Source organism: Lutjanus erythropterus, chromosome 6, assembly GCF_056507025.1.
Source record: "Lutjanus erythropterus isolate fLutEry1 chromosome 6, fLutEry1.hap2, whole genome shotgun sequence".
NCBI lineage: Eukaryota > Metazoa > Chordata > Actinopteri > Lutjaniformes > Lutjanidae > Lutjanus > Lutjanus erythropterus.
This window is the reverse complement of record NC_139322.1, coordinates 1644745-1669291: the sequence shown is the minus strand read 5'-3', so window position 1 is coordinate 1669291 and position 24547 is coordinate 1644745. Positions and strand designations below refer to the sequence as shown.

Sequence of the window (24547 nt, the reverse complement as noted above, 5' to 3'; positions counted from 1 at the left end):
AGCAGTTCTGGCATGAAACAGCTCACAACAGTCTGTGGATTATTTTGAGTAACCAGGTCATTATTTCTGGAAAGAGACACTGGTGTTGAGTTTTTCAAATGTATTTTTTGGCCAAGTGCCATTTAGTTCCATTATATTGGAGAGACGTCAGACATCTCTGTAGCAGATATCTCCAAAACTCTGCAGCTCACACTAAAACTATCTAGATGGATAGACAGCCACTACAGGCCAGAGGAAAAATATGTATTTTTAATTTTGGGGTGAACTGTTCCTTTAAAGCCTCTCATGTTCCCACAGCTGAGTGTTTGAGCTCCTCTCTGCTCTGATGTGCAGAGTTTACACTTGAAGGTTGTTTTCACATTCATCTGCTGCACGTTTCTCTGCGCTCACTGAAAATCCAATTTGCAGGGGCGGGTCTACGAGCACGATTCATGACATCACAAATATTTTGAGAAGGCAAAATTCCAATATTCAGCTTGGAAACTTGAAGCCTCCCGTGCAAATATGATATGAAGAGACTGTGTGTGTGTGTGTGTGTGTGTGTGTGTGTGTGTGTGTGTGTGTGTGTGTGTGAAAAGAACAAATCAGTTCTGCAGGAGAACTTTAAAGGATAAAAAATGTTTGAATGTTGAGATTTTACTATGAGGTTTTATCTTTGTTTCTGTAGAACCAGGTCAGAGGTACATGAGGGATTCTATGTCAGTGCTGCAGCTACTTCATCTATCACTGATATAACACATGCACACACACACATGCACGCATGCACGCACACACACACACACACACACACACACACACACACACACGTGTGCACACACACGCATGCACAGTAAAGCCATGTATCATGTTGACAAAACTCCAGGTCTCCAGGCTGCAGTGACCACTGGGACTGAACCAGTACAGCTCTCTCTCTCTCTCTCTCTCTCTCTCTCTCTGTGTGTGTGTGTGTGTGTGTGTGTGTGTGTACTATCATTTCACCTCGTGGTGGAAGATCACGTTCTGGTCAGTGCTTTTTGTTTAATTGTAAAGGTTTTTTAAGGTTAGATTAAGGTTAGGTTTAAGTTTGGGTTTAGAGGGGAGGAGATTTTATTAGTGAAGAGAGAAAGACCTCTGTTTTCTTTATTCCTCTGACGTTGATCCAAATCTCACAGGAAATCATTTGCATCATTCAAATGTTGTTCTCTGCAGCCACCAGCAGTGATCTGGAAGCTGATTGGCTGACTGGGTGTTACACTGTCTGACTCTGTGACAACACCAGAATCCCAGGAGTCGTCTTTAAAGGTTTGGTTCAGTTAAATTACAGACAGTCTTCTTTTAATTGGACTCCATAAAACCTGTTGACAGTTAGTTTAGTTGATTTGAGACGTGGACACGGTGTCTGGAAAGAGACGCTGCTGTGGAATTTTTTAAATATAGTTTTTCAGTGTTGTGAGCAACACAAAGATTCATTTCACCTCTGTTTTATTGAGGTGAGGCAGAAATCTCAAAAACAGATACCAGAAATCAGATAAGATATTCCTTTATTAGTTCCACAATGGGGAAGTTTTCAGTGTCACAGAAGCAAAGTGGAAAGCAAAAATAAAAAGAAGCATCAATAAAAACAATAAACAGTAAACAAGCAGTGTAAACAAGAGGAAATGGAAAAGTTTAGTTGCTTTTAAACACTATTTGAGAGGGTTGTAGTCACTCTTGTGGGCAGAGCCCTGCAGATTTTTGCAGCTGAGCTTTTGGTTTATTCATCAGGTCTTTTACTTTTCAAAAATGTGTCAATTTGTGTGAGTTAGCTCTAAATTTCAGGAGATCAACACTGACAGATTATGACATGATGGACGATATAATAATTCACATAATGATCGTTCAACGGACAGTTGGTTCAAAATAATATCAAAATAATAAAATAATAATGTCAGATGTATGATGTCATACATCATGAATGAGTTTACACACTCTTTACTGCAGTGGAAGTTTAGATACTTGTGTTAAAAAAAGACTAAAGTAGAAGTACTGATTCAACTCGTTTACTGCAGTAAAAGTGAAAAAGTTCAGGCTCTGAAATGTTTTTCTCTGCAGTCGAGTCTCCCTCTGCTTCATCTTGTTTGTTTTATGTAGTTTCTGTTTAATTCGTTTTGTTATTTTATATTTGATGTTTTTCATTTTACGTTGTTTTTTTCTTGTCATGTCTTTTTCATTTTGTTGCATCTTTTTGGTCGTAGGACATCTTTTTTTTGTCCTTCTATGTTGATTTGTATTCCAACGTCTTTTACTTAATGTTTTATTTTTATTTGGTTCCGTCTTTTTTTCTTGTTAAGTAATTTTTTTTATTACATTGTTTTTTGTCATGCTTCATCTTTTTTATGTCTCACCTCATTTTTGTAAAAAAAGTAGTCAGAAAAATAAAAACTCCAGTAAACTGCGGATAAAAATCTACAGGAGCGAAGTATTTGTACGTCGTTACTTCCCACCTCTGGTTGCAGCTGTACATGTCAGATGATACCTGGACGCTCTGTAACATGTGTGAGACTCTTTAACACACACTCAGCTGATGAGGTGTACCTGTCCAAAAATAACACAGTGTGTAAAAACAACATGGCTGCAGTAAATCATCTCCTCATCAGGGTTAGAGGCTCCATGTTTTTAATAAACTGGAAGCTGAATGTGAGGAAACAGCAGCATATAAATATTAAACAGAGTCCAATCACATCTCAGTCAAAGCTGCTGTCAGCTGTGAATCACACACACACACACACACACACACACACACATACACACACACACACACACACACGTGTACAGTGTGTGTGTGTCTATAGGAGCATACAGGGCGTGTGTGTTTATGAGTGTGTGTGTCCAGTGGTCATCTCCCAGCAGAGCTTTCCTGCTCTCCATCAGTCTATTTCTGTCTCTGAGTGGGCAGGATGGATGAACTGCCTGCAGGGATGAAGAGGGGGATGAAGAGAGAGATAGAGAGGTGGAAATCGAGGAGGAGGAGGAGGAGGAGGAGGAGGAGGAGGAAGAGTGTTTGTGATGTATTCTCGTCGTCTCTTGTTTTGATCGACCTGTGTCGCTCGGTGAAGCTCTTTGTGTTGAATCTGTTTTGTTTACAGCTCGTAATAAATTAATTGGAGTTGACTTCACCCGTGGAGACAGAGGGAGAGCAATACAGTGATGGAAGAAGAAAAGAGGCTGAGGATGGAGAGAGTGAGGAGAGGAAGAGGAGGAGAAAGGTGAAGAGGAGAGGAGATGAGTGTTTAGACAACAACAGTAAAGACATACATAAGTTGTATCAGTTATGATTTATGATATCAGGGTTTATAAATCTAATTTGATTTGTATAATTTGTAGTTTATGAAATCGTCATGAAATTTAATCTTTTGGATTTGTATGTAGACATGCAGGGCTCGACAGTACTTCTACATACTTCTTGCCCAGGGCAAGTAAAATGCCACACTGGGCAAGTAAATCTGACCTAATTGTGCAAGTCATAGACAACAATTTAAGACATAACAAACTTCCAATAAGTCCATTTCTGTGGAGGAAAAGAGTTATTGTCATACAATTTTTGATGTGCAAGAACATTAGTTGCTTTGTATTTATGACACAGTGGGCCTCATGCAAGAAACAAACACATCTACAAACAAAGTTTCTCTTAGTTTTGTTTGTATCCATGATTTGCTCTGATTTTGATAAATATAATCCTGCTTCGGTAGTTTTGGGGTTTTGGGCTGTTGGTCAGACAAAACAAGCAATTTGATGGTTTACTGTGACTGGCCAAATGATTATGTTGTATTGGACTTTAGTGAAGGATATTGTCTTAAGCATATTGTAGCTCCTTTAAAGAATAGATGTGTAATGTGTTAGTGAGGGAGAGCGAGCAGCAGAGCAGAAACTTAAACTCAGCAGGAAGTTGTCAGTGTGGCAGTAAATGTACAGTTCAGGTTACAGTGAGATGAATTTGGTTTGTTGTCATATAAAACAAAGAAAAAAAGAAAATATTAACAATTGAGTTGCTTTAACTAGAGATTCTCTTGGCATGGTAATTCCAGTAGCTGCTACTAGCATCTACTACTACTACTACTGATCTGTTGATGGGTGCATTGCACTGTGGGTAATGTAGTGTCCAGGTTTTCACAAGGAAGAAGAATATGTGGAATATAAAAGACGATATCTCTGCTTCTGCTGCATCGATTTTCTTTTTTTACTTAGCTTTAGAAGTGCGATGATAAATGTGTTCAGCATTCAGCTCCTGTCAGTGTTTTTCGGCCTGAATATGAGTGTGAAGACACAAAACCTGGACTGAGGTTTCTACGCCATCATCCACTTTTGTGGTCACTTCTGTGAGAGGAAAACCGAGCGGTGATGAGAAAATGAGAGGAAGGAGAGGAGTTTAGCATCGCATTTGTCTGAGGAGAGGAGGAGGAGGGAGGAGTGTACATGTGGCAGTCAGAGGGAGAACAGATGAGGAGGAGTGTGTACGTCAGCAGGTGTGTTTAAACAGATTGTAAATTAGTGATGCATCTTTTTCTTCTGGCCCGTGGCGTTTTTCTGTCTGCGGTGTGAACAGACAGAGAGCTGCAGGAGAAACTACAGAAGAAGAGCTGAGGTCACTTTAGCAACAAGCAGCAACACTTTAAGAGGAAATATCAATAAAAACATTTTACTGCTGTCCCTTAAATCTTTAGATAAGTAGAAATATCAGAATGTGTCCCGGTGTCTCCTTGATAGGATGATAAGATGATGGATGGGATTTTGTCTCGTCTGTGTTTTGTCTGTCTGATACTTTGTCTCACAGGCTTGAACATGAAAATGGAAATGTCAGCTTTCCATTTACAGTCAGTGAAATGTTTGTCTGATAAGTCAGACCTGATCTTGTCTCCACTCGCCTCTGTGACTCGCTGTTCAGGTGGCATATGAACATGGCAAAGTCATTTTGTCTTATCTTTCTTCCTTTTTCGCACGTTACGTCCTCTGCACCGACTTATACTGAGACGGCGTGTCAATATACGTGTGAATGTCAGAGAGGGAGACGGTCCGCATAGGAGGTCGGCCTCAAACACACCCAGAGTTTCACCCCAGTCTGTCCTCATTCCCACATTGACAAATACCAACATTGTTATGCCTCTTGATGATTAATACAAACACAGAACGGCTGAATGCGCCGCGCCGGGTTTTCAAATGTCGCATGAAGAGCAAGATAGCCGGCGTCTGGAGGAGGTGGGGTGGATGAAGGGTCAAACAAACACAAGACTTTCACCCAGAGGAGTGGAATTCATGGCTCAAACATACTTTTAAGTGGACATGGAGAGATGTTGTTTGGAGACATGTTGGCATGGATGTTAAGCAATACATCCACAAGAGGGCGCCACTGAGCATCTGAAGTTACCCCAAGAAGAAGAGTCAACAGAGCTGCCAACTTGGTGACTTTGTCAGCAGTGTTGGGGCTAGTTACTCTAAAAAGTAATATATTACATATTACATATTACTCTCAAAAATAGTAATGCCTTACTTTACTTTATTACTCCCTGGAGAAAGTAACTAGTTATATTACTAGTTACATTTTTTTTCTGAATTACTCTATAATTGCCTGAGATGCATCAGATGGAGGGAGAACAGACAAAGGAGTTATCTTTCGAAAAGACAGCGATTCAACGGTAGAAAGACGTAACATTTCTTCTACTACATACGAGGCAACAAGCTTATTTATCTCGGATTTTGATGTTGGTAGTACTTTATGTTCAAATGAAAGTTTTTGCTGCTCGTTCATGTCACTCCGTCGCTTCGCAACGAGCTTGATGTGTCTGTGCTGTCGCTCCAGGTGCTTCTTCAAGTTGGAGGTGGAGTTACAAGCGGTGGAGAGCAGCTTTCTCCCCGGGCAGAGTGAGCACTTCACCATCAAGTTATTTTCCTTCTGTTGAACATATTCAAAATAATGACTGAATCTCCACCCGTCGAAACTCGCTTTCTGCTGCTGGGAACCTTCCTCTGAAAAAGAGCTTGCCGTTGTTGACGCTTCCATTTTTTCTCATCTGTCTTTGCGGGTGCCGCTCTGCTGCCGCCTGCCGGGTGTCGACCAATCGGTGATGGTAAATGATACCTCGTGCCAAACCCAGACCAATCACTGTTCCATTCACGCCCCCCTCCACTTCCCTTCTGTTCTCTGTGTTGTGTGCGTTGTGTGTGATGAAGGTGCTACTGGCAAATGTAACGCAAGTAACTAGCTCGGGAAAACTGTAATAATATTACCATTTTCAGACGAGTAATGCCTTACACTACTAGTTACTGAAAAAAGTAATGTTATTACAGTAACGCGTTACTTTGTAACGCAACGCGTTACACCCAACACTGTTTTTCAGCAGATCTGGTGACTTTTCAGATCCTCTTGCCATCTTCAGTTGCAAAGAGCAGCTAACAACAGATTTAGCAACTTGTTCTGCAAACAGTGTAGAATTCTTTCTCTTCCTCCCCATCTCTCATACTGTGTTGACAGGCAGGAGGACGGTCGTGCAAAGAAGGGAACCTCAGACCCACTAAAGATGTTGTGAGACATTTGTAAATCAAGGTTTTCCTTGTAGACAGACTCCAGGAGGACGCCACCCGCTGCAGGAGTCCAGTTGTAGTGAGTTTCTATGGTTACACTAACGCTTTCACTCTAAAACTTTCTCTAGATTGAAACTTTTGAAAGTGTGTGTGAGTTTCTCTTAATCTTTTAGTCTGGATTAGGATCCTATAGCTTGTAAGTCTGTGAATAGTTTGTTTGAGTTCTTCTCTCACAGTTTCTGTCTGCATCTCTGGTTTAGGGTGGTCATAAATAAATATAAATATAACAAATATTTGTCCATATAGTGAGTTTGTGATTATTTGGCTAAAGATTTCAACATCTACCTTTTATTTGGTTTAAGGCGATCTCTTCCTCGCTTACTGCAACCAACACAAGCGTCTGGTGCCATTTGGCGACTTTTATCAATTTTTGGAGCCAGCGGTTGCTACTTTCATTGGAAAATTGTTGGCAACAACAGACGCTGGAGGAGGTTGTAATAATGAAGTGACAAAAGTGAAAGCAGTGTTGTAGATGGTGGTGGACTGTGAGGACATTAAACACATCACCACATGTGGACAGAGAATTCTTATTGACAATGAATGTCAATTCTGATACTTTTAAAATGTGATCGTGGTGTACTGTGGTCCAGAAAATGTGCAGAAATTCAGACGAAATGAACGCAGAGTACAGACAGAAGGCGCTGTATGCTTATCTAACATTAACAGAAATGACCCTTTACAGTTACCCACAATTCTCACCTGCATAGAGCCACAGAGATGTCTCCGTCCATGTTTGCAGAAGCATTTTTTTGGGTTTAAGTTCAGGAGTAAGAGCTGCTGGCTCCGAGTGAACGTTGAGTCTGTAAACTAACAGACTGGAGGCTGAGAGAGAGGCAGCAGCTGCTTCTTCTCCTCCTGCTCAGAGGGAAACAGCTGCTTCACTGGTGGAGAGTTTACTGCCTCAGGGACCACAGCGACACACACACACACACACACACACACACACACACACACACACACGCACACAGCTCTCGTGTGTGCCGACAGGTCAGCAGGCTACCAGGTGTAGGTGGAGGACGGGTGAGAGGAAAGAGGAGGAGGAGGAACAGAGAGGTGAGGAGGAGGAGGAGGTGCTGAGTGTAACTGATGACCACGGCTTCCTCCAGCCTTCAGCTATTTGTAAGAAGAGAAAAGATAAATAAATAAAGAAGACAAATGTCCGCTCCTGTGTGGAGGACAAACTAAATCTTCCCTGCGGCTCTCCTCTGAATCAGAGAGGGAGATTACACCCGACACCAGCAGAAGAGCAGAAATGAATCCTGGGAACACAGGTGGACTGAAGCCACACTCACACGGCGACTGTTTCAAACAGCCGAGGTAGGCTGGGATTTGGTGATTTGCATATCAAACATATCAGACTAAAAGTGTGTTCAGCCAGAATGCTAAGCTAGTTTTAGAGGTGGGGCGGCTGCATAAAGTCAATGGAGGGAAGCGAGCAGATGCAAACAGGCGTGAGTTACACAGTCTGAGGCGAAGACGCGTCCACAAGCTTTGAAAATGAATGCTTATCCCACAACTTTATGACTCCACTTACAGAGGGACAGAAAATAACAGACAGAGCTGCGGTCTGTGGTGAGTTCAGATCAGGCAGAGGCTCAGCTGTCAAACTTAGACACATACACACTCAGTCACTTTCTAGCTAGCTGCAGCTAACGTCTGTCCATCAGCTGTTGCCCAAAGTGCTGTCATTCCCGAAATACAAGTACGAGACAATACAACAAAACAGTGATAAAACGAAAGTGACAAGGTACGTCAAAAGGATTTGCACGCTATTGAGAGAAGGTAAGTTTTGAGCCTGGCCTTAAATGAGTCTATGGAGGAGGCAGATCTGATCGGGAAGGGAATGTTACGCCACATTTTAGGGCTACAACCCCAAAAGGTCATCTCGAAGCTTCAGGTTAGATCGTGGGACAGCCAGGATTGCCAAGTCAGCCAACCTGAGGGACGTTTGGGGCTTTTCCCCCGGCACTTTGGGCCACGCCAAGTCAAACCTTGTCACGCTGACTTGCATTTCCTTTACTGCTTCAATCGCGTTGAGCTGTAATGGACCTACTCTGGAGTGGGGTCAAAGCCCACCTCCAAGCGGGCTGTGGTGATGTCTCGCTGACCCCAGCCAACCCGTGATGACCCCCTTGAACAAGCAAGTGTTGTGACACTCATCTTATGTGTGCAGGAGAGCAGAGAGAGACATTTGTAAAAGTCTCTTTATTTTCAGCTCTCAGTACCGCTGCAGCTTATAAAAGAATCTCTGTGCTTTGTAATTTAGTGTCTCTCCTGTGTCGCTGTTTATACTTTCAGGTATCTGCATTCATTTATCGTTTTACATTTTCAGCTGTGTTGGGGTTAAGTTACTGCTGATGATACCCCAAATGAAAACATTTCCTGTTTGTGGTGCTTCATAATAAAAGTGTTTAAATAATGAAAAACAGGGGACTTTTATTATGAAGAGTTGAAGAGTTGTGTGTTTATCCCAGAGACATATATGAACCGTTTATCCATCGCTTTTCAGTTATTTGACTCGCGCCTCCTCAAGCTCATCTTCAGATAAAAGACACACCTTTAAGCGAGTAGCCCTGTTGTCATGGAAATGCAAACCCTTGCCATGCTGGGCTGACAGACCGAGCCAAACTGAGTCGAACCAGGCCAGCTCTGTGTAGGGAAAAGTGCCACTGGAGGTAGAATAAGGGAGTTAGAAGGTCTGCGCTGTGTTGTGTGGGGGGCGCGGTCCATTTATAGCTTAGTATGCAAACCTTAAAATCAATCCTGTAGCCAGTGAGAGAGACCAGGATGGGAATGATAATGCCTTAAACCTACATTCTTTCTAACAGCCAGCAGGGGGCGACTGATTGTCTGTTATCCTATGACAAAAAGAGTCGACTTCTCAGTTGATTTATGAGCTCAGTAAAAAGTTTCCTGATGAGTTTTTCATATCTGTCTCTAGTTTCAAGTCTTCTCCAACACAGCACGATGTTCATTTGTAACTTATGGTCCCATTTAGAGTAAAATAGACCATAAAGCGGGGTACGACTTAGGGCGGGGCTACTGTGTGATTACATTGTTGTTACCACAGCGTGTCCTTGGGTTCTCAGTCTGGATCCAATCAGAATAGAGGCATAGTGATGCGAGTCCTGCCCAGTGTATCAGCTCCTCTCCCAGTTAAACTTTCATTCAATTTATATAAATAATTTAAGCTTATTAAACTTATTAGTGTTGAACCAGGACATTCAATATTTGGATAAAATCTCAGATTTAGTTTCTACAGCTGTTATTTCAATGTGTCAGATGCTCATTTGATTAATATTAAATATGTAATAGAAGTATAAATATTAAATCAGTCTTAGAATCACTGGAATTTGAAAGGACTTGGACTTGGATCAGGGACAACAAAGACTGAATAGGACATCCTGAAGCTGAGGCACATGGGAATGTCTTTAGTTGATACTGTGGACCGTTCGTTCAGCACCTACTGTCACGGTTTGGGGTTTTTTGTTAGTTAGTTCCTGTTTTATTTTGTAGTCCTGGTCCTCCCTCATGTGTATTAACTTTACTTCCTGTCCTTTTTGATTATCATTTGTTTCACCTGTCCCCGATTAATTCCACCTGTGTCTGATTAGTTCCTTGCCTATTTAGTCCTTTCTCTGTTTCTGTGTCAGTTTGTCGACATACTTTGGTGTCATCTCTTGTGTTTCAGATCTTTATTGCATTTGTTGGGTTTTGGATTCTTCTTTGTTGGATTTATTTGGTTTGGTCTGTGTCTTTATTAAAACACATCTTGAACTGCTTTGCCCGGTTTGCATTTTTTGGGTCCACCATCTTGTGTAGTTTTGACACACACCATGACACCTGCTGCACATGTGAACATTTTTCAGACATCGACAGTATTAGCAGAATTGTTTGCATCCATTCAGTGTATATCAGCACCCTAAGAATAAAACCTACTATCTACAAAGACAATGACAGAATGCAGTTATATTAAATGGCTTTTGCAAAAAATGTTGGACATAAATAGCGTCTAAAATGTTTTTTCAAAATAAATATGAAGCTTAAATTCAGCACAGACACATTCACAGTCGTTGCTTTTCTGCCTCTGATTCAGATCTACCTGACGAGTCGGTTTTTGCTTCTAAAATGATGAAAAATAAAGAAGTTTTTGCAGCAAACAACACACACACACACACACACACACACACACACACACACACACACACACACACACACACACACACACACACTCACTCACTCTGCAGTGGTGTGCAGCAGAGAAGAAGAGCCGCCCGGAGAGATTCTCCATTTCCTGTCAGCCTCGCCAACTTCCTGTCACCATGTTGATTTACTGTTCCATTACTCTACCTGTGGAGCTCTGTGTGTGTGTGTGTGTGTGTGTGTGTGTGTGTCAGATATTGTTTCTCAGCATGTTTTTTTTCTCTTTTAGCTTTGTGTGTGAGTGTGCATTTGTGTGAAAGTTTGTGTGTGTGTGTGTGTGTGTGTGTGTGTGTGTGTTTCCCCAAAGGCCTGCATCCCTGGCAGCATGCCTCAGCGGAGTAATTACAACACACACACACACACACACACACACACACACACACACACACAGAGTCTCAGGTGGAGGATGAGCACTAGCAGTTGTTACCATGGTGTCACTGTCACCATGCCAGCTGACTGACCATGAGTGTGTGTGTGTGTGTGTGTGTGTGTGTGTGTGTGTGTGTGTGTGTGTGTGTGTGTTATAGCAACATTTGGAGGCTAATGTTTCGGGGCTACTGTCTGTTGTAGCTCAGTTTGTTGATATTGTTGCACTTTGTGTTAAAACGTGGTCCTGTCATTTGCACTTGTGGCCACAGGGGTCGCTGTCCTGTGAATCTCACTTTAAAGACATCTGGACTGTGATTGGTTGGTTAAACATCAGGTCAAATGTCACTGGTTGGTTGTTGTAGTTGTTGTCAGGGTCAAATTATTTGGTTTGGAAGAGCTTGATAATGTGGGGAATTATATCAGTGTGTTTTATTCTGTAGATGTAAATCATTTACAGGAGGCATGAGGCCCTGAGCGACAGTCGAGTTTCACAGTTGAGCTCTAATGAGCCTCTGATGTGAGTCTATTTTGGTCGGTGTGACATAAAAATGTTCTGGACGCCTCGGGCTGCAGAACGATCACAGTTCACAGATTTTAAACAAGAGGAAACACGAACACGACAAGCATTTTGTGTCGACAGAGATTTACTGGAACAGATAGTTGAAGAGAAACATGATCAAACAATTACAGGTTTTTTTTTCCTGCAGACAAATGACCTGAAACCACATGAAAGGATCAGATCTACAATAAGACGTCTGCAGACCTGCTCTGACAGAACAATTAACAGCATAAATCATGCATGCATGAAAAAAACTCAATGTAGAAAACTTCTACAAAAAGTCTGTATAAAAGAAATCCAGAGATTTTCCTCTAAACTCATTAGAAATGTTAGAAAATAGTTGCTGAAATGTGAAAAACTGAACTGTAGTACTGAACAGTGGAGTAGCTGTTAAACAAATTTTTGGGCAGAAAAGAAATTACAGCTCGATGATGCATTTCTGCTAATTTTTGCAGCCTAGAAGCAGTTCTCCACTCTACTTAGCTTCATATCTGTTTTTGACGAATACCGCATCAATGTGCACAGAGCAGATCGAACAGACAGGGAAAAAAAACAAAAACAGGGGAGAGAATATGGTTGACTTTCAAAATAAAAGCTCCTGTTTAGACTTTCGATCATAAAGACAGACAGAAAATTTTAAAAAAGTAACTACATAACCTTCTTATCCATGTTAGAAGCCCAAAAACCGAGGAAATAGAACCATTCATCCATTCATTTTCCATAACTGCTTATTCCCAAAAGGTGAGCCTATCCCAGCTGACACTGGGTGAGAGGCGGTGTTTACCCTGGACTAGTCAGACAAGCCAGTTCATCGCAGGGCTGGAAAGAGAACCAAATCAACAAAATGACTTACAGCTGATGGGAAAAGAAATTATAGGAAATTAAACATCCACAGTGTTACACCTCGACGCAAGACAAATGCGTCACGTATGGGTCAGTGGTTTCTGGGCAGTTTGAGTTTTCCCTTTGTTGATGTGAAATGGACCAGATGGAAAATTGAAACAACGTATCATCCTCGGTGTGACGTTGTAATCCTGGTATTTTTCCATGTTTTTGTATCTAAGTGACCTATGGAGACAACTATTTGTGAAACCGGTCCAGTATTGAGGGAGAGCGCTGCAGCCGTCAGCTGTGAAACAGGTTGCACTGTAATACTTCTGGGCAACTGCGCTTGTCAAAGTGCATCCACTGAAAGTAGTTTTTTGCGACTGACAGGTCCAGATTGTGTTTGACAACATTATGGAAAGGATCCCTGCAGAGATAGAGCTTTTTGAGGCGTTGCAGTGATTCGCCGCAGGGTTGTGTGCATTGTGTGGGGGATATGCAGGGGTGTGCTGAGGACATAACTGCTGTGAAACAACCAGAAAATACTGTTTTATTTCTCTGATTCACCAGCTTTCTCACTATCAGTACTCCCTCACATCGTTCAGTCTCTTGTATTTTAAATTGTTTTTGTTTGTTACTCTTTTTTATTGTGATTTGTAGAACTATTTATCATTTATATAAAACATTTAAACAGGAATGTAAGAAACTGTAAGATACTGTGATGTTAGTAATTAAAGTAGATATGAGAAATGGCACATTAATGTGTGTATGTACGTGTGCACATGCATGTGTGCATATAAGCATGCATGCTTCATCCCACCCCTGCAAAAGCCAGTCCCCTACTAGGACCACCTCGGTCAAAAAAGTCTGGAAACAGCCCTGCCAGAAGTTGATGCTGTTTCAACTTTTCCACCACACAATGCTGCGTTTCTTTCTTTGGCGTCCCCTGCAGTCTGAACACACCATCCCCTTTCAAAATGAATGAGATGACTGGTGTTTTCACCACAATGCAAATGATTGAATGTGGCTTAATGAGAAATGTCCAATTTATTGCTCTCGCCAAACCCACCAGACTCCATTTACAGAAACAGTAATTTTATCATCATAAAACACACTTCATTCAAACCAAAAACATTTCCTCTGTTCCAACAATCACCAACTCTTGTTTGGTTGAAATAATTCCTTGATTACAGACAGTTAGATGTCTGTACATGCCGTTTTCTAGTCTTTCTTCTTCTCTGATGTCTGGCCTCCTTCTCACTCTTCTCCTGATATTTTCACATCTGACTTGGAAGATCTCAAAGAACTAAAATGGCTATTTTGTCAACTATAATTTGCATCATAGCCTTCTTCTAAGGCTCGATGACTTTTTCTCTAAATTTTGGCAGTGGTTAGTCGTCTTGAGTCTCTACAGATGTGCAGTTTTAAAAAGTCTTAATAGTTGCAGCTGCAGTCAGATTTTTTTTTTTTTTTTTTTTTTTCAAAATGTCTCTTTTGATCATAAAAGTTGCAGACCTCTGCCCCAGGAGATGAACCCCATGACCTTTTCTCCATCTCCACCCCATGGACAAATTTTATATTTTTTATCTCCGCTGCTGCACAGACTGTAAGAACCAATCAATCATTAGGATGTTGATTGATCTGATAAAGACTTTCCTGTTGTTGCTGTAATGAACCCTGCAGCCTGTAGGGGCCGCTAACAGCAGTGTGTTTAACCTTATACTTTTGTGTTTGTTTCAGGTCCCTGCTGAGCTGATCACTGTCGAACACTGGTTACACTCCAAAGCGTCTGCACAAGGTAACACACACACACATACACAAACACACACTCACACACTCAGGACTAAATTGTAATTAGTCTGCGTGTGTGTGTGATGAATTCTTCGGTTTGTGCCTCCTGCAGTCGGGCTGCTAGAACTGGTTAGATACCACATCCATCATCAACACACACACACACACACACAGTTCTCTGAGGTGTGTGTGTTTCTCATCTGTATCCATGGTTACATTTGGGTACGTTTAGTGTTTGACAAAGCTTTTACACAGCTGATACTTGCTGTTGTCAGCAGTGTGTGTGTGTGTGTGTGTGTGTGTGTGTGTGTGTGTCTGGATGTTTCTGGATGTTTTAATGTGTCTATTAGCAAAGCCAGAGGTCAAAAGGTCAAGCAGTGCTGCAGCTAACCCGCTAACTGATTAGTTCAGCCTGCTGCTGGCAATGAGGCTGACTGCAGGAGGTATACACACACACACACACACACACACACACTAACACACACACACACACACACACGCACGCACGCACACACACACACACACGCACGCACGCACGCACACACACACACACACACACACACACACACACACACACACACACACACTGCCAAATGATGCCAGAGGCCCAGTAGGCTGCAGCATGCCATTACTCTCTCTCCCTCAGTGGATCTTGTTTCTGAGGCGCCTCAGTGGCTCCGTCACTGCACACGCTGGAATCTGGCCCATTCTCTTCTTCTTCTTCATCTTCTTCTTCTTCTTCTTCTTCTTCTTCTTCTTCTTCTTCTTCTTCTTCTTCTTCTCCTCCTCTCTTGTGCTTCAAATTATCAAATGTTGAAACCTGAGATTTGTCTTCATGTTTCTGCTGTTTTATCTAAACTGTTGTGCAGCTCAGATATTAATACCTTCAGTCCAGATAAAGCTGAGGAATGTCATGTTTATGTGCAGCAGGAATCATGACAGTTCAAATTCAAAGCTTTATCGGCGTATACAAAGAAAATGTTGCCCTGAAGAGTTAAATTCTCAGTGCGGGCGTGGAGCAGAGCTGATCATCAGTGTCATAGCCGCGGGAAAATAACTTTCTCAGCCTGGTGGTCCTAAACTTCACATGAGTGATGATTCAGGTGAAAACTGTTTGAAGAAGGGTTTTCTGCATTTTAAAATATGATTTAGTTTTAGTCGAGGTGATTTAGTCGTCTAAGCTTTAGTCGACTACATATCAGAAGACCTGATGAATCTCAGGACCAGACTGTCTGCTCTCCAAACTCTGTTTTGTCAGGAAAACGCACGCTGTTAGCAGTGTGAAAGAGCGGCGTTCATTGAACATGCTCAGTCAACATGAATGTGTACGACATTCAGTCCTGACAGAGATAACAGCGCTCACATTGTCAGCTGCTAGAAAATAGTGTGATCACTGCAGAGAGAGAGACAGAGCGTGCAAATATGGACTGAAATGTTGGTATGGTATAAAAACTGGTTGATCATGAAGTGTCTTTAAAAAATCTTGGTGATAACGTGCTGGTGGTTTTCAGCGCTGTGACATGGTGCACAGAGCAATGCAACAACATGACAGGCTGTAAACTTTACAAACCGAGTCTCTACATCGCCACAAATCACAAAACTAACTGTGATGGAAGCTGAGAAGAGGAGCACATGTGATGCACTGTGAACCGCAGAGTGCTCAGAACAGGTGACACTTGCTTGTTTGCTAGTTTTTTATACTGAACGTCTCAGACTGTTATTCTAAATGTCTGAAAAAGGACTGCGTCAGTGAGAAACCTTATTCTAAAGAGGAAGATAAGTTTTGTTTAACCAGAATCACCTGATGTATTGTTCTCACCGAACTCACCAGATTCCTTCATCATCATCTTCAGCTTTATTCAGACTCAACAGAAACTAAATAAAACTCACTCTTTTCGCTCGTCTAACAGTCACCAACTCTGGTTTGGTCAAAATAATCCCTTAATTCACGGCATGTAGGAGTGCGGAGCTGTAGGTGCACCGGACAGCCTCTGGAGAGAAACTCCACTGACTTTATGCCTAAACTATAGACTGATTCACACGTTTACTTTGTGAAAGGACTGAGTGAAAATGTTTTCACATCACAGATGACTAAGAAAGGCATTTAAATGCGAAAACATGCTCATGTAGGCTTGTATAGGAATTTAGTGTGGTGAGAGAGGACCTCTAGTCTGCTCATTAGTGCCTGCTTGTCGAAAAATTAAGCTTAAAATGTTTTCACATTTTAGAAAAAGTCATTAATATTTTTGTTTCTTAGGATATTTTTTGACCCACCCATCATTAATCTAACATATTAATTTTGCATGGTCCACTCCACCCTGTCTACAGTTTATCCATGTGTCTGTGGGTGTGACTGCAGCCCGTGCATCTCTAGTAGACATCAATGTGGGACATGAACATATGTTCTTCGTTGATGATCCGGTGTAGCCGCCTGTGTGATCAGTCATTGGTTGTAAAGAGAACAAAGAGAAGAAGCCGACAGACATGAATGAGGTCTGTGCTGCTTTGTGACTTTGGATCTGATGGATCTGATGGATCCTCCTGTCACTCCTGCCACACTTCAAACAGAAAGAGGAAACAGATTGATGTAATTTGTAGCGATAATATTTGAGAAGATGAAACCGAACACGTCGCTTAGCCAGATGGAACCAGCTGTCCAAACACGCCCTGGGAATCCATTTACTGTCAGATTTGGACATTTCCATGTTTCCTCTCATGCACGTTGTCGTCAGCAGAAATAAAACCGTCAGAAGCGCTCTGTGTTGTTTTTACAAATTGTCGATGCCGATTGGTCTGAAAGCTTCTCCTCCCTCCCCAGTTTGAGAACCACGCTGAGCTGTCAGATCGTCAGATGGCGAAGCTGTCGGCGCGTCTGCTTTTAGTGGGGAAGGAAACTGAACTTGACACAAAGATACAAATGACAGATGGATGAAAGTAAATAATAGTTCTGTTTGTTGCTCTGCGCTCCGACCCGCTGTGAGAAGGAATCAGCAGCCGGGAGGATATTTGTTTGGGTTTTTTTTTTTCCTCGTTATCACTGTCTGGACCGCAAACCAAAAGAACTAAAGAACGACTAAACAAGCAGATGTTTTTCTCCAGTGGAGATGTTCCATTCATGAATGTTTAAGGCTCACCACATTTGGTTTACACTGATGCTTTTTATTTAAAAGCTAATTGGTTTCATCTATTATTTGACTGGTTCTATTTTCTTCTGTCTTGGGAGGATATTTTACACATTATTATAAAATGTACACCAATGTAATACTGTGTAAAAATATAGGCCGCTGGGAAGACCAATTTTTCAGATGACAAGATTAAGACAGGATTTATTAATTAATTTTCATTATATGACATTTTATGGACCAATTAACTAATCAGCTACTGGAAAGAATATTGCCAGATTGATCACTAGATGAAAAAAAAGTCCAATCATGTGAAAACAAGTGGAGCGCATGGATGCATGCTCGGTCAGCTTTTCTATAGTCACTGCTGCAAACATGAAGATTAATCCACTTTTTAATCCCAAAAGTTTAAAATACACGCTAAGATCTTATCTGGCTGGTCTGCAGGTCTGCGATTTCTTCGTGGGTTGCTGTTGCTGACAGGTTGACAAGTGGGCACTGACACTGACATTTCATGGACCAAATGTGTAACTGTACTATTTTTCAACTAAAACGTTTATGACAGGATTCATTTTCCACTATTTTCTGGTATTTTATGGACCAAACAAATAATTGATCAGTGGAAAAATCATAGCCAGATCGATATTTTGCACCATTTTTCACCAAAAACTAATAGCATCATCATCATATCATCACTATCTATCAGGCTGTGATACACGCTCAGTACTTGTAGATACTGTAGATACTGTTGGTTTGAGTCTGAATGTGAAGGAAAATATAGAATATCAGCTGATGTGTCATTTAATATACTGTATATAATGAACATTTCAGCCTTTAGGGGACTTCGGTGCAGCTTTAGACGTTTTATCCGCCTCTCTAACAGGGATTTCTGATGTTATTTCCTCACATGCCTGTGAGGATCAGTCTCTGTAAGCAGGCAAGATCAGCTGGACTGAACTGGTCCTGGTCTCATGGAGGACTGAAGGTCCAGAGACGGATTACCAGAAACACCTCTGAGCTGAACTGAGGCTCTGCCTTTGTATGCTGAGGGGAATCTGTGAATGATAGACAGATATATATTTATGTAGGTAGGTAGCAGTCTTCATGTCTGCTGCTCTTATTAATCCACATCTCAGAGCAGCCCATAATAATCAGCATCATACATGGTTACCATGAAGACAGAAAGAGAGAGAGGCATGGTCTTTAAGCCGGTTGGACTCTCTCTCTCTCTCTCTCTCTCTCTCTCTCTCTGTTTCTCCTGTGTCCCTTTTTTCACTTTGACGTTTTTTCTAAACTCTCTCCATCATCTGTGTCGTAGGACTGGATTTGAATCTGAAAGCTCTTTTGTTGTTTGTCTGAAAGGAGCTCACACGCGCACACACACACACACACACACACACACACACACACACACACACACACACACACACACACACACACAGTGAGGGACTTGATCAGCCAAATCAGTGCTGCAGTAACTGTGAAGAATACAAAGCAGTGAAGCTGATTTTTTTTCTGCCTTTTTGCTGCACAACAAATTAATTTCTAAATTGACTGCGTGGGTTTAAAAACACTTAAATTACACCATTTATGGATTTGATGGAGAAGAGACGGAGAAAAACAAGCTGACAGACACACAGCTCAGATAGATTATCACATTACACCATCACATTCATGCCAATCTCAGAACCGATCGGCCATCATCTGATGACGATTTGGCTTCTTGGGGCAGCAGCTGATGTTTTGAGACTTTTGGTGCAGCCAGTGGATGTCTGGATAACAGATACTGAATTATTGTTTACAGTCTGATTAGTAACTTGAGATGCAAAAACATGTAACAGACAACATTTTGGCTGATCTCTGTAAAATTTATCTCTTTAAAAAAGCTAAATCAATGTCACACGACAGCCAGTGGATTCCGAGACTGTATTTCAGCCAATGCATGCAGTCTCTTCTGGCCTCACAGACTTTACCTGCCAAAGCCTGCTCACACCTGATTGGTCAGTAGTGGGAGGAGAAAAAAATTGATTCTCTTTTCGTCAGAATTCCTGAACTGATTTTTTAAAATGTATATCATAACTAGCGCTTAGTCCATTAGCTCGATGCTAACACATAATTAGAAATCCCACTGATGAGCTAATGGAAATTAGCATGGGGGTCGGGGTAATATTAACATAACAAACAGATCCACTTTAACTTCACATGATTCATATAAAATTAGACTTTCAGGCAGATATTTTATTTGATCTTAGAAACAAACTAGTAGCTGCTGGCTTTACATCGTTAAAGGGATAGTTCACCTCAAAATGAAAACTGGTCACCGTTCACTTCCATTGTTTGTTGTTTGTTTGTTTGATTCTGCAACACTGTTTTCCTGTGAAACTCCAGCAGAGTTCTGTGGACTAAAAAACTTCACCCGACCTTCACTCAGCATGAATGTGAGTAGATAATGACTGAATTTTCATTTTTGGGTGAACTATTCCTTTAAAGCCTCTGAAAAGTGGTCTTGAACTGGTAAAAGTGCATGTATGATATCCAAGTTTAGTTTCTCATTTCACGTTCACAAAGATCTGACTGAAAATAAATCTTTATAAGTATTAAAAAACCTGGTTCAAAACAGCTCATGTTTCTTTTTAGACCGTTTTTTCAAGACTGTGTGGGCGTGTCCGCTCACGTTTGACTGACAGCTGCCTCTGGAGTCCCAACAGGAAGCTGAGTAACGTCCTGCTGTAGACCGCTGGAGACGCAGACAACAACAAAATGTGTTTTAGCACCTTAACAAAGGACCACCTAAAAAATCAGTATTGGCGTGCTCTACATTTAGAACAGAAGTCTCTGCTGTCTTTACAACCACCAGACTCCATGGACAAAAACTGTCTCACAGGACACGCAGGCAGTTGCAGGAGTTTGTGTTTGTTAGTTAGTTAGTGTTATTGATTGACTTTGGCGTTTGAACACATGTTGTTTGGGTCTGAACTAACATTAGTTGCTGTGAATTGAGGCAGCGGTCAACCAGCAGCTCCTGTGTCCTGTGAAGGGAAAATGGATGATGGAGTTTTGTTAGTGTGAAACCCAGACGGCAGCTTCAGCTCGCTGTCGATAAAAACTAACAGCAAAGTAAAGTGGGGAAGATGTTCTAAATATAGCGTTCACTTAAACTGCACGTGCACGTACGTATGTGAGAAATAATAATAACACACTGACAGCTTTGGAAAGACGCCATAAATTCACAGAACCAGAGTTCTGCAAACACATTTTCAATCAATAACCAACTAAATAAACAACCTTGAACAATGTTTTCCACAACAAAGTTCAAAAATCACTGGCAAAAGTTAATTTTTTTATAGCAGAGAAAAGAAGAAAAAATGAAACAAATAAAGAAGATAAAGAAGCCACAGAAGGAAAAAATAATACAAACAGAAAAAATAACAGATATATCCACACAAAATAATCATACCATCCATCTTCAACCATTTAACCGAAGTCCAGTTGCTGCAAATAATCTTACCAAAATACACAGATATTTAGTTCTAGTTCTAGGATTTTCTTAAAAAGTGTTTTTCAGATGTTTTTTAAACACTGACTCAGGAACTGATTGACATCACTCCACGTTACAGGTCCTTTATATTTTACAGAAAATTGTCCATGACGTGTTTAAAGTCAGGGAGTGTGAAGATGATAATTCTAATTATAATCATAATCATAATTATGAAAACAATTAAGTAAAATACAAATGTAATTTCTAGGAGACAAAGTTGCATTTTGCTGCAGTCGTCTCTGTTGTCATGGCTGAACTTCTGGATTTTAAGATGCGCAGAATTATTCCACCAAGGCTAAACACCCCGTCTCTCCTGTTAACGAGAGTGAAAAATAATTGGGCCTGTGCTTCATCCTTCCGCCTTGATTCATGAAAATCAGGCGAGTAGTTTTCCTGTAATCCTGCTGACAGAAAAACAAACTGCGCCACAAATAGAACCTCCTCGGTGAAGGTAAAAATCCATTTTGCTTTCACATAAACATCAGTTTAAACAGCCACTCCAGTTTTTTTTTACTCATCTGCACACCAGAACATTTCATTTCTCAAATTGTCATCATTTGTACAGTACAAAAGAAAATGCAACTCACTTTCTACTTCTCCAAAACATCTTCTTGACATGTTTTTACAGACAGATTTTGCATTTTTATCATAAATTTTACACCATCCAGTTTTCCATCAGCCACTTTTCTTTCGTTCAGTAAACTGATACCAACATTAGAGAGTTTAAATAAATCTAGTAATGATTGTTGTTATTATCAATATTATTATTATCATACTATAAATGACATGAAGTCAGAGGTAAAGGACAGAGGTCGGTGTTAGAGGTCGATCCTGATCTGAGCTCCTCTGATTCAGTTTAATGACACAAAATGACAAAATGACGGCTTTTAGTCCCTCAGAGCTCCGCTGAGAGCTTTTAGACACACACACACACACACACACACACACACACACACACACACACACACACACACCTACGCACGCACACACACACACACACACACACACACACACACACACACACACACACACACACCCCAGTAAAAAGCTCACAGTGATCAAAGTCATCATAGTGTGTGTGTGTGTGTGTGTGTGTGTGTGTGTGTGTGTGTGTCAGAGGTGAGTGTTTAACATGATCACAGCTTTCTAATGGAGGTAGTAATTACCTCCTGGCTGTCTGCCAGGACTTCTCACCTGTACACACACACAACACACACACACACACACACACACACACACACACACACACACACACACACACACACACACACACACACACACACACATAGAGACACACACAGTCTCTCCATCTGTCTGTGTCAGATTTAAACCTGCCTTTTAACCTCATTGTCACATTTTCCTAAAACAAAATTGACATTAAATTCTGAAATAATTACTTTCCCGACTACGGCTGCACAGTCTTTTCAAATCACAGGAGGTGAAATATTTGTTAAAGGCAACAACAAATATTTGTTGTTGCCTTTAATTATTAGTCCCATAAATAACTGTAAAACCAAATGTGTCCATGTTCCTGGATATAAAATCTGCACTGATAAAATAGCACTGTATTGTCAGGTATTATCTTATGGCAGATATATTAGAGTCAGTGTACATAAATAACAAGACATGTCAGGAAAGAGAAGATACATGTCTTTGTGTCTCTAAAAGTATTCTTAAAATAAACTATTAGACTTTTAACGTCTGTTGCTGAGCAGTCAGGCTGAAAATTCAGGACAGTTTCCTTTCATGTTGTAAAATAAACTTCTACTTTTTAATGCTAATTTAATTGCACTCAAATGAATGTTTAATTAAATTACACTTGAATCATTCTGCTATGATTGTTTTCTATTATTATCAGTATTTAGTCTGTCACTGTTATGTTCACAAAGCTGCCAAATTACAAGCTGAATTCTGCACAAACACAGAAATGTTTTAGTTTATGAGTTGAATATAAAACCTGCTGAACATAATTACTAAAGTCACATAATTCTGCGAGCTCATTTCAGTTTATGCAACACTTTGAACTCAACTTTTGACCAAGTGGCCACTTGAGGCTCCAGAACCAAGTCAGTCTTTGTATTTAAATGTCCACTTCGGCAGCAGAAAAAAACACGTTTGCAGCCTGGTATAAACATGTTTTTTGGTCTGTAGAGGTGCGTTCCAGTCAGAATTTGCCCCCAATTTTTATCAGTCATTACAGAGCTGCAATGATTAATTGATTATTAATTAACTATTAAATTTATCAACTATTTTGATTTTCAATGAGTCATTTTGTGTCCAAACTCTCTGATTTCAATTTCTTAAATGTAAATATTTTCTGCTTTCTTTACTCCTCCCTGACAGTAAAGTGGATGTTTTTGAGTTGTGGTCAAAACAAGACACTTGAGGACGTCATGTTCTGACATTTTTTCTTTCATGGACCAAACAGCTACTTGATTAGTGGGAAAATTATTGCCAGATTGATCACCAGTTGAAAAATAGGTCCAAACATGTGAAAACAGGTGGATGTATGGACGTACGCGCGGTCGGCTTCTCTGTGGTCGCTGCTGCACACAGGTTTACCAGCAAACGTGAAGATAAATCCACTTTTTAATCCCAAAAGTTTAAAAAACAAACACTAAGCACTTGTGTGGCCAGTCCACAGGTCCGCGACTTCTTGGTGGGTCGCTGCTGCAGACAAGTTGACAAGCGGACATTGACACTGACACCAAACAACTAATTGATTAATTGAGAAAATAATTGATACCTCCCTTTATGGATGAAAGGGTTGAGGGTTAAGACTCTAAAACTCTTCAGCATGGCTGAACATTCAGCGTGATTAAATTATTTCATGAGTCATTTCTCTTTCTGTGAGCAACATAATCACTTCAGTCGTGTATTTGTTTGTTATTCTCTTGTTAAAGCGGCAGATCTTGAGCAGCAGAAGTGTGATGTTCGGTCCGTCATGTGCGATGTGAGTTGTTTCATTAGCATTTCATTTCATCAGTCGGTTGGTGAGCCGAGCTGAGGAGAGCAGCTTCTCTCCTGAGGACAAAAGACCGTCTATCAATCTCTCTGTCACTCCCTCCATCTGTGTCTCTGCTCGTCATTCAGCAGAGCTGTGAGATAAGACGAGTTCATTAGTCAGATAAGTCATCTCACACTCGTCTCCTTCGCTGCTTCTTCCTCTTTATTTCTGACACTCGGCTCTCCTTTCTTTACCTCCAGTTTTTCTGCGTCTGTCTCCCTCCTCTTCCTTCCTTCTTTCTCTTTGTCTTTGTCTTGTTTTCAGACGTTTGTGTAGATGTTTGCCAACATGTATGCGATGTTAACATGTGCATGAGGTGGCTGTGTTACAAGAAAATGAATATAAAATAGAATTAAAGGTCTGAGACTTTGAGCTTCTCCCAGCAGCTGAAATGTGAGTTGAATCCTGATAATCATTTAGCTTTAAAGGGCAGCATGTAAAGTACATCGATGCCTGGTGTTTTCAATGTAAACCCATGTTGCTGACACATTTCGAGGTGCTGGTCACAATTCACCATCAGTCATGGAAGAAGTACCCAG

The 24547-nt window shown here is 40.9% G+C and overlaps 1 protein-coding gene across 1 annotated transcript in view; it reads left to right on the top strand.

Moving 5' to 3' along the window:
* LOC146324588 (extracellular sulfatase Sulf-2-like) overlaps positions 1 to 24547 on the top strand; it is a 115082-nt gene that overhangs the window by 31060 nt on the left and 59475 nt on the right. The window contains exon 3 of the mRNA XM_084720162.1: positions 14291 to 14348. The gene's annotated coding sequence lies outside the window, so the exon portion shown is untranslated. The remainder of the gene's footprint in view (positions 1 to 14290; positions 14349 to 24547) is intronic.